Genomic DNA, 11178 nt, shown 5'->3' on the forward strand with positions numbered 1-11178 from the left:
TTCCTAGATCTTTCCTTTCTTCCTGTTGATTCATAATCCATGTTTCGCTGGTATTCATCACTGTGGGTCTTATTACTGCCTCGTAGACTCGTAGTTTCGCTGTCCTTTTCACATTTTTTGCTGTCGGTATTGAATTAAGTGACTCTACCATTCTGCTCCTCTTCATTATTCTTTTGTCTATCTCTTTTCCTTCGTTTCCAGTGTTCGTTGTGGCTACTTCTAAGTATTCAAATTGTGCCACTTTTTCAAAATTATAGACAGCCTCTGCTTCTTTCATTTGCTAACATTTGTTATGTCTCCTCTCATTTTTATATATTGCGTTTTTGTTTGGTTTATTGTTAGTTCGTATCTTTTTGCATTTTCTTCAAATTTCTGGAAAACTTTTTCTAGATACGTCCAGAACTTTTTCTTGAGACTATCGCTAATTCACAATGTGAAGCATGCTCTTGTTCCATACAAATAAATCAACCAAAATAATTTCCATTTGAAAAGTTAGATGGCAGATGAAAACTTCCAGACTCAGTTGCTTCGTCACCTTATCCGTAAGTATTTTACTCTTACGGTTATAATGTAGTAGTTACTAATTCAATCCGTGTATGTTAATACAAGTGCTATAAAAAAGTGACCTGTAAATAAAGATTTTTTACTGTAATTTAGTAATATTCAAAATGTTTCAAATTTTATTTAGGTAAATAAGTTGAAAATATTGTCTACCATATAGCTAATGTAAATTTAATGTAAGTTATAATTTGATATGCTTATTTTAAAAAATTTTAAAAGTTCTGTTTTGTCAAGTTCTGTTCTTGTAGATAAGTTTAAAATATATTTTGTGTAATATACTTTTTATTACGTTTTTTTTTGATATTCGGACAGTTCTCACAATTTAAACTTCAATAATATTAATAAATAACGAAAAACATGATAATTCCATACTGCGAAGAAACTAAAATAACGTCAGAACATATTAAAAAACACCAGAGGGTAGTCTGGACTATCTCCAGAATCTTTCCTGGAAAACTACATATATCAGCAATCTTTACAAAATTAAGGACGACAGAAAGGATTGTAAGAATTACCGAGGGCTTAGTGTAACCAACTCAATCAGTAGGATGTACGGAAAGATAATTAAAAGCCAAATTGAAGATTGTTGGGCAGACGTTTAAGATCATAGTGGCTTTCGTACTGGTCGTTCTTATATAGACAATGTGTTCTGTCTCAAACAAAGAATAGAGAAGCGCTTGGAACACAATATGGGGAGACAGATGATCTTTATTTACTTTCAAAGGCGTAGGATAGCGTCCTATTAGGCCAAGCACAAGCTGTGGCAAGTACCAGAAGACAAAAACAAATTCATCGAGTTATATAAATGCTAGGAGGTGCACGACGATATGACAAGTTCAATGAAGATTTGACGAAAAGTGATAAAAAAGATAAAAGTGACCAAAATATATTGCCAATTTCGCTGCATTTTGCCTACACTCTTTAAGATTAATTGCGAGGTGGTTTTAAATGTCTGGAAAAGAAAATGTGAACCTATGGGTATTCCAATTGAAGATCTTAAAGTGTACAGCTTGCATTTTGCAGATGACTAAGTAATATTTCCAGAAGATCAAAATGATATCTATTATGAGTACATGCTAAGAAAAATAAAAGAAGAATATACTAAGGCAGGTTAATCAATTAATCCATCAAAAACAGAGTATGTAATGATGGGAGGTGAACGTGCTGAGAACTGGGAGGTACTCAAATCAAAAATACTGATAGTTATAAATATCTCGGTGTAAGCATTAGAGCAGTTGCTATAAAGATATAGCAAAATACGTCAACGGAATAGTATATTTTAGAAGAACCACATCACTAGGAATATTAGGATATGCAAAAGTATCATAAAAAGTATTGCTATATGTGGTTTTCAGCTTTGGATAATAAATAAAAAAAAATGCATCCAAAATAAAATGGAATGGAAATGAATTGTTGGCGTGGATGTTGCTAACTCACTAAAAAAATTATCATCATTCTGGCTTTACAACCCTGCGTGGGTCCTAGCCTCCTCAACAATTTCTCCCCAGTCTTCCCTATCCATTGCCTTCCGCCGTCAAGCACGTATTCCCATATTTCTCCAGGTCTCTGAACCATATGTTAGAACTGGGCGTATTATTGTTTTGTAGAGTTTTACTTTTGTATTTCTCGATATAATTGAGGATTTAAGAAGGAGACCAAAATAGCGTCTGCAGGTAGTATTATTTTCAGTGTTAACGAGCGCTCCCAGATATACAAATTCGTTCATCGCTTCGATGACGTCGTTTTCTATAAAAATTGATTGTAGGATTTGTGGTTGCTTGCTTATTTTCATATACTTCGTTTTGTTTGTGTTTATTATTAAACCTTTCTTGTAGCTGATTATTTTAATGCTACATACGCCTCTTGTACAGAGTTTTCCGTTCTCCCAACAATATTATATCATCAGCATAGGCAAGGATATGCGCTGATTTATTATATATTGAATCATTGGTTGTGATTTGTGATATACGTATTATTTTTTTCAGAGAAATATTGAACAGTATGCAGGAGATAGGGCCTCCCTGACGCAGCCTGCGTTATTTTTTTTAAAAGGTTCAGGGATTCCCCCTGGATTCATACTCTATATTCAAACTTTTCAAAGGTTAGTTTTGTTAAATTTACCAACTGATTTGGTACTTCTACCTCTTTCCTTTCTTTGAACATTTCTCTTCTATTCACCGAGTCGTAGGCTGCTTTGTAGTCTATAAATATGTGATGAATATCTGTGCCATATCCCAGTGTTTTTCTAGAATTTGTCTCAGGGTTGTATTCTAATGAATTGTCGATGTACTACCTCTGAAACCAGCCTGGTATTTTCCTACTATTCGTTTTGCATATGGTGTCATATATTGGCATAGTACAGTGTGGAAAATATTTTATACGCTGCATTTAGATGCGTAATTCCTCTGTGGTTAGAGCATTCAAAGATATCTCGTTTGTTGTGTATGATGCAAAGTATTCCAATCACTAGGGAGGGATTTTGTGTGTCTATATTTCTTTTATGAGCTATTGTAGTGCTATTATGGTATCGTGGCCACCTTCTTTATTCAGTTCAGCTGGGGGATTATCTATTCCAGGTAATTTATTTCTGGCTAGTTTTTAACTGCATCTTTAACTTTAAGAATCGTTAGTGGTTTCTCTTCTCTCACGTGTGTTTGGCTTACCTCATCTCTTTTCTTCTCCTTCCTCTATATTAAGTGCCTTGTTGCATTCCACCCATCTATTTAATACATTTTTTCTTTTTGTTAATAGGTCACAATTCTGACTTCTGCACTGACTTGTGGTTACCTTGAATTCCCTTTTTCTATCCATTTGATGTTCTTTACTGATGTTTGAAATTCTATCCCTTAATGTTGTGATAACTAGGCAATGATCTGAGTCTATGTCTATAACTTCTGCTGTTTATTATGCCTGTTCACTAGAAAAGATAGAGTAACAAATACTGGAATCACAGAGCGTATGGGCATAGACATCGACACCCTGAAAACTATAGAATGTAAAACGCTGAAATGGTATGGCTGAATGGTACTAAGCGAGTGTTATAAAGGATATAGTGGATAGAACAACTACAATTTCTTTAGAAATATATAGCTTGTAAGTAAATAAAAATAACTTATGATACATCTTTGACTTATGGTACTTGGGAATTTTTTTGGTTGAAGAGGGTGTAATGTTTGATGGCTTTTGTTTTTAATATCATTTATTTTTGTTATATTTGTGTTTTGTTTTTATATTTGTTTTCTCCCTTGTGCTCCTAAATGTCTACCACTTTCTGCGTAACTTTTTCTCTGCTATTTTTGCTTAATCGTTGGAGGAATATTGTTTACTTGTTTTTTTCGCCAATTACCGGAGATTCAAGCTTTCTGTAAAGCTAGCATTTTTTTGTTGGTTGTTTTATTTCTGGTGGTGTTTTTAGTGTAATTTGGCGAGTGATTTATACGTCTTTATTATCATCAACCTGTATGCGTCCACTGCTGGACATAGGTATCCCTCAGCTCTTTCCATCTGTCTCTGTTTTATGCGGCTTGCATCCAGTTATGGCTAACACGCTTCAGGTCGTCAGTCCATCTAATTGGTGGGCGTCCTCTGCTCCGTATTGCTTTTTGCCTTGGTCTCCACTCTTAAATACGTTTTGTCCATCGGTTGTCTGATAAACCGGCGACGTGTCCTACCCAATTCCATTTTAGCGACCGATTTTTTCGATAATGTCTGTTGTTTTTATTCTAAGACGTATTTCTTCATTTTTGATTCGGTCTCTCAGAGAGACAGCCATCATCTGGCGCTCCATAGCCCTCTAAGTCACGCGAATCTTATTCACTACCTTTTTATGTTTCGCTAAATTCGTCCTAGCTTGTTTTGTGATTGTACAGAGTCTGTGCTCTTATGTTTTCCATAATCTCTTAAGCAGTGCATGGTTGGAGAATAATCCGAGAATAAATCTAGGGAAGATTCTATCAGAAAATAATGTTTATTACTACTCTTTATAATCCAAAAGTGATTACATTACAATAATAAACTATACTTTGGTTTTGCAGATCTTGAAAAAGTATCATGGGAGAAAATATGGAAAGTTATGGAAAAGAGTGGGTAGCGGGTAGGAACTGCTTTGGAGTCCCTTGGATTCTATTGGATAGTCCTATCAGGGAAAGTGAATCAATCCCTGCCCCCCGCAGATTCCAGGAGCTTCTTGACCCGGGAAGCTAGCACCTGCTAAGGGTCCCTTGTCTAGGGTCACGCATAAAGTCCAGAGCGACATCCAAGGCGACGAATAATACTTCCGGTACGGCGAAGATGGTGGAGCTGGCAACCCTTGATTTTAAGGGTAGTATAAGATCACAAACCTAGAAGCGTCTGACCCGGAATGGGCGGCTTCAAACAGCGTCGGTATTCACAAGAGTATCACACAATGCTACCACCAGAGAAATTCATATCAAGCGAGGTGTGAGACAGGGCGACACTCTCTCACCTAAATCATTTATAACGGTCCTCGAATACGCCTTTAAAATGCTAAAGTGGGAAAATAGAGGAATAAAACTAGATGGAGAAATGCTCAATCATCTGTGTTTTGCCGACGACATAGTACTTATTACCGAAGATCTGGGTGAAGCACAACAAATGGTACAAGAATTAGAAAACGTATCTTCAACAATAGGTCTAAAAATGAACATCAGTAAGACCAAATTAATGACAAATTTAGTTCCCAGCGAACACCTAATCATCCAAAATCAAGTGGTAGAATTGACAGAAAAGTACATATATCTTGGTCATGAAATCAGAATAGGCAAGGACAACCAGACCTGCGAATTTCAACGACAAATAACACTTGCTTGGGCTTGACGTTATCATAAAGAAAAACCAATTCTACAGTTTTCATCACTCTGTTTATCGAAAACCCACCCATACCAATGGTTACTTACCCATCTTCACAATTTAAATTAGTCATTAATACCCTTATCTCCAGATCAATATGCCTTTGCGATAATGCAAGTAGACCCACTGAGCTCTCTAGTTTAAAACAAGCCCTCATCCAAAACGTTTACCGCAAAAATCACATCAATAGGAGCATCCACCATCCAAAGACTCAGACCCTCATCATATGAAAGTTTTTGTTCATTACATCAAAGGTGTCACTGACCAAATCGACAAAATTCTTAAATCAATCTTGTCCGATCAATCAAAGACAACATTCCAAATGAACAACATGGAGTTTATGGAATTCCTTGTGCAGACTGCTCCCGATTCTATATAGGCCAAACAAATCGTAAAATCCAAAATAGGATTTATGAACATTCCATTTCTGTTGGCAATTCCGATTCAATTTCGGCTCTAGGTCAACACCATCTTCATACAGGTCACAAAATTGATTTTGAAAACTCCAGAACCATAGCCCCCATCCACTTCTATAAACCAAGAATTATCCGAGAAGCCATAGAAATTGAAAAAGGCCAAATTGTCTCAATAAAAGAGATGACAGCATACGGCTACCTTCGATACGGAAACCTCTCATAAAGAAAATATCGTCCGCTCCACCCGCGAATCAAAATTCACTGTCAGAATCGACGATATAAATGATCGACGGTATAAATTAACCATCCTCTGTGGCAGTAATGCATTGGTTAGTGATCAGTGTAGTAGTGTCGGGCTCGGGTGACTAAGACTTCAGAAGCCCTGAAGCAGACGTCAAAGAGGATGTCGAAAGCTTGGCGCAATGATAATTGACGCGGTTTAACTCGAAATAATTTTGATAAGTTTAATATTAATTCTTGTAATAGTATTAATCTTAGCTCTAGGGTTAATATATATATATATATATATATATATATATATATATATATATATATATATATATATATATATATATATATATCAGGCTTTGAGAAGATGGTATAGAAAATAACACAAGAGATATACTCATATATTAAAAGAAAATAGCACGGGGAAAACAAGCCAAGAAAGCACTCCATGGAGTAATATGGAACAACACTTAAACCAAATAAAACAAGAAAAAGGATCTTTCAGATCATAGTCATGAATATTACCTTATATGGAGCGGAAGTATGGCCAATGACAACATTAATACGAAATAAAATAAGAACAGTTGAACTGGACTTTATGAGAAGATGTCTACAAATCAAAAGAGTGGATATAATAAGAACAGAGGTAATATGAAACAGAATGGAAGTAGAATGCCCAATTACAAAAAAGTTGGAAAATAGAGGAACGGGCATGTGTAAAGAAGGCCAGAGCATAAGTGACCGAAAAGAATATTAGGCTGAGATCCACCGGGAAGAAGACAGAGAGGAAGACCTGCTACAAGATAAAAAACATACATATGAAATGTTATGATAAATAGAGACCTCAGTGAAGATGACTGGGCACATAAAGTGAGTGCTGTGGAGGACGAAAACGGGGAACCCATAATGGAAAAAGCCCGAAGAAGAAGGCCATGTTTTCTGTATACATAAAGGTAACCACACACGGTATTATTGTTATAAAGCGCGTTGGTATATCTGACTCAGATTACAGTATTCAGATAGGTGTAGATATTCCAATATAAGATTTCAACATAATATTACATCGATATAATCTTTATATTATATCAATGAGGTTACTAAAAATAAAAAAATATGTGCAGATAACGGAAAAATATTAATTAACATATAAACACAGTTGGCAAAAACGCAGATTCACAAAACAAAATTAAATTTATGACATCCAAGGTCGAATACAAATAATTAATTTCAATGATAAATTTAATAACTGGATGTCATCATTTTGAATACATTATTGGATTTACAAAAATATGTACCTACATAATATATGTCCAGTAACTATCTGAAAACTCGCCAAAAGAAATTTCTGCCTCACTTAGTGTGAGTCCTATACAGGTTGTCCTTTAGAGTCTGTATCTCAGAAAGTACTTAGGTAATATTTTTTAAGTTAAACGTAAAATAACTGACGTCATAAATGCCTGTATGTAACATTAAAAAAATTTAATTAATGGAAGGAATAAAGGTTAGCTTAAATGAAAGGATTTTTTATTTTAAATTCAACGGTGTACCTCATTGAAAGTATTACTTTTAAAAATTTAACTTGATTTTTATTTTAAAATTTGTTGTACCATCCTATGTACCATCTCTATTGAGGTTGGCGACCAGTATTGCAAAGTCTTGTCCATTGTGGGCTTGGTGTATGAAAGCATTTCGTTCAGTTCCACTCCAGTCTCTTATATTTCTGAGCCATGATTTATTCTTTCTTCTTAGACTATGTCTTTCTTCAATTTTCCCTCCATAATTAGTTTTAGTTGTTCGTATTACTCGTGGCGCATTATATGTCGTCCGAGATATGAGGTTTTCCTTACTTTGACAATCTTTAACAGATGTGAGCGGGTATTCATCCTTGGTAACACTTCTACGTGTGTTGTTCTTGTGGTCCTTTTGTGGCCACATTTCAAATGCGTTTAACTTGTTGATGTCGCCTTGTTTGAGTCTCCATGTTTCGCAGTCATACAGAAGTCGGGACCATATATAGCATTTTAGTATTATCAGTCTTATTGGTATGGTCAATTTTGGGTTGCAAAGTATATTTCTCATGTTCATGAATCCTGCTGTGGCGATTTCAATTCTTGTCTGGATTTTCTTTGAGTGGTCTTGTTGGCATTTACTTCTCTATCCGAGTATATATTTTTTGAACGGTTTGTAGATTTATTCCATTGACATTAACATTATTATTTTAATGTAATGGGTTTGTAAGTCTCGGCTTAAACCTAACGTTTGTGTTTTATGGTATTCATTTTTAACCCATTCTGACGCTTTCTTCTGTGAATATATTCCTTATTATCTGAAACTTTATTTTCTGCTACGGTCGCCGCACCTTATACTGAGACCACTTTAATTGTCTTGTATTCGTTGGTCTATTTGCTTGTTTAATTACTTGTATTTACTTATGTCTTCATTTTTGACTATAAGTCTGACCTTCATCAAGTCTAGTATACAATCGGCTATCCAGGGTTTCCTTTTCCTTCGATCTACTTTATCTATTGTGTTTTCTGCTGCTACAACGATGCCGTTTTCAAGCATTGTGCATGTATTTTCTATATTACCATTCTTTAAACAACTGTTGTTTTTATTTCTTCATTTGTTTAAAGTTATGTCCACATGTTGCTGGTATTTATTTATTTGATCTTCAGATGATTTTATCCAGTAGATTGTTGTCCATTTTGGGTCTTTAGATCTTTTTAAGTTTCACTCTCGTACTCAATACGATCGGATTGTGATCTCTAAGTCGCATCCGCGATATGCTTTGGCATTAACGATGCTATTGCTACATCTTGCGTTGATTGTAATATAGTCTATTTGATTTCTAACAATCGTCGTCATCAATGATCGTCATCTTGAGTCAACCTCCATGTATATAGTCGTCTTTTAGGGAGTTTAAACCAGATGTTAGTTATTATTTTATTCTAGAGATAGTATTCTAAATATCAACTAATAACAACATAACATTTACATGAAAAAGACAACAATAAAGCAGTTCTGTTGGAATTATAACAGTAGTTAATTTTTTGACAGGTAGAAAATTCTGTAATTTCTTGTGATAACTTGATATTTTAGCTTTAAACCTTTGCCTATAAACATTATGGCTGCAAAACAAGATTCGAATTATCAATAGTAATACCACTAGTGATTCAATTTTCGCGATAAGTCTGTCGATTTACTTCTAAACGAAACTGAGTTGCGAGTGGTGTTTTCTTTAAGAAACTCAGTTGAGTTTAGAAATAAAAGACAGACTTATAAGCTAAATTAAATCACGAGTGGTATTTTATTAGACTATTTCATGAACAAAGTGATAGGTCAAAAATTCAGTAGAATGAGAGGAAGGAATTTAGTTAGTCTTTCGTTGTTATTTTCTGCATCTAATTTGTAGTTGCGATCCACACAGAACATCATAAATTGTCTCCATATATATAAGATTTAGATTTTCTTGTTACTCGGTATATTTTCTTCAATGTTTTGGTTTATAACTTCGTTTGAAGTACCACAGAAACGACTCATTGTGACGTATACAGCTACAATTATTTTTTTGGCAAACGTCAAACTTTGCTTTGCGATCGGTATCCATGGTTACGTCGTTGAAAACACGAAGCTGATAGACTAATCAGAATTGAAAGACAGTTGGTGTTTTCGCGATAACACAAGCTGTCTTTGGTTTGTGATTGGTCAGATTATGTGAAAATTTTAAGATGAGTGAAATATTCGGCTAAATATCATCATAAACGAATGTGGTTAATATAATATGAAATCGGTCAAATCACAAGATACGCTCTTATTTATTATACTAATGTTTTAAAAACACATGAAAGAGTAGAAATAAGGGTAAATCATCCTAACAATGATCAGATTATTAATAGGCTTCGGAAATGGTTACTACTGCACTGCTTCACACATTAAGTTCAAACATTACATTACTAACAATATAATGTTTGTGCTCTAGAGTGTCTGAAAATGCACCTTAATTCGGCCAAAATATTCCTTTACCAACGAGGTAGTAATCTAGAGTTCTTGGATATACAACTTAGTAAGTTCATAAAAATTTAGAGCTACAAGTGAAAGTGATGAAGCATAACAAAATAATTTTATGCTAGGACATTAAGAAATCGCTGTTTCGAGAATACTCTTAGTCTTCCTACAGATTGAGCAGTACTCATTTTTTTCTTTTTTTCTCTGTGGTATACAAAAAAAGTAAAGTGGATGAAGTCTGAAATAGTAAAAGTAACTTATTGCAACCTACTGGAAACAATTTTAGGCCAAAGATAAGAAAAACAATTTTACACCTTTTGCTTTTTAAACAAAAGTATTCTTAGAATTTGAAAAAAATGAATGCAAAATAAGCAAGTTGCTCTTACTGCAAAGTGGGCAAAGCGGTCAGAGCAATATGTATATCCAGATGAAAAACATTTCTAAATGTAATAAAAGGGGCATGTTAACTTAAAAGGATCACTACAGGAGCAATCATGATTTATCAAGTTAACAAGACCCTTTTATAATTTTGCTGCATAGTCCGTTGTATTTTTGTTGCTAGCTCGAGTCTTAGACTTCTAACCAAAAAACTATAAAAGAAGGTTTATTTTTCATATTCTGTGAATAGTTTAACTTTGCTATTATAATTCCAGCCCTGGAAATTCAACATTGTATCTTAAAGGATAGTGACTTAGAGGCTATTGTTACGTAAAAATATGAGTCATATTAAAAACCTGTAAACATTTTGTTTATTCACTAATATGTTCTAGATTCTACGACCCTTCGACCAGCTGGCAGAAATCCCAAATAATAAAAAACCGGTCCATTCGAAAGTTCCGGAAATAGGCCTGTGCATTCGAGGCAAAACCAGGTCAATTGAGGTCAATATCCATGGGGTTCGAGAAACAGCTGTTTTCGTATAAATATGACGGAACTTTCATTGTGGAAACAGTTAAAAGAAGATAACGCGATCGGGTATTTTAAATGTGACGCTCGGATATACAAATTATTGTAAGATAAATTAATATAAATAAAATTTAAATAAATTAAATTCGTAAGTGTTATAAATATTGAACCTTTAGTAAATTAAGATAAGAAA

Source organism: Diabrotica undecimpunctata, chromosome 3 (assembly GCF_040954645.1).
Source record: "Diabrotica undecimpunctata isolate CICGRU chromosome 3, icDiaUnde3, whole genome shotgun sequence".
NCBI classification, from domain to species: Eukaryota; Metazoa; Arthropoda; class Insecta; order Coleoptera; family Chrysomelidae; genus Diabrotica; species Diabrotica undecimpunctata.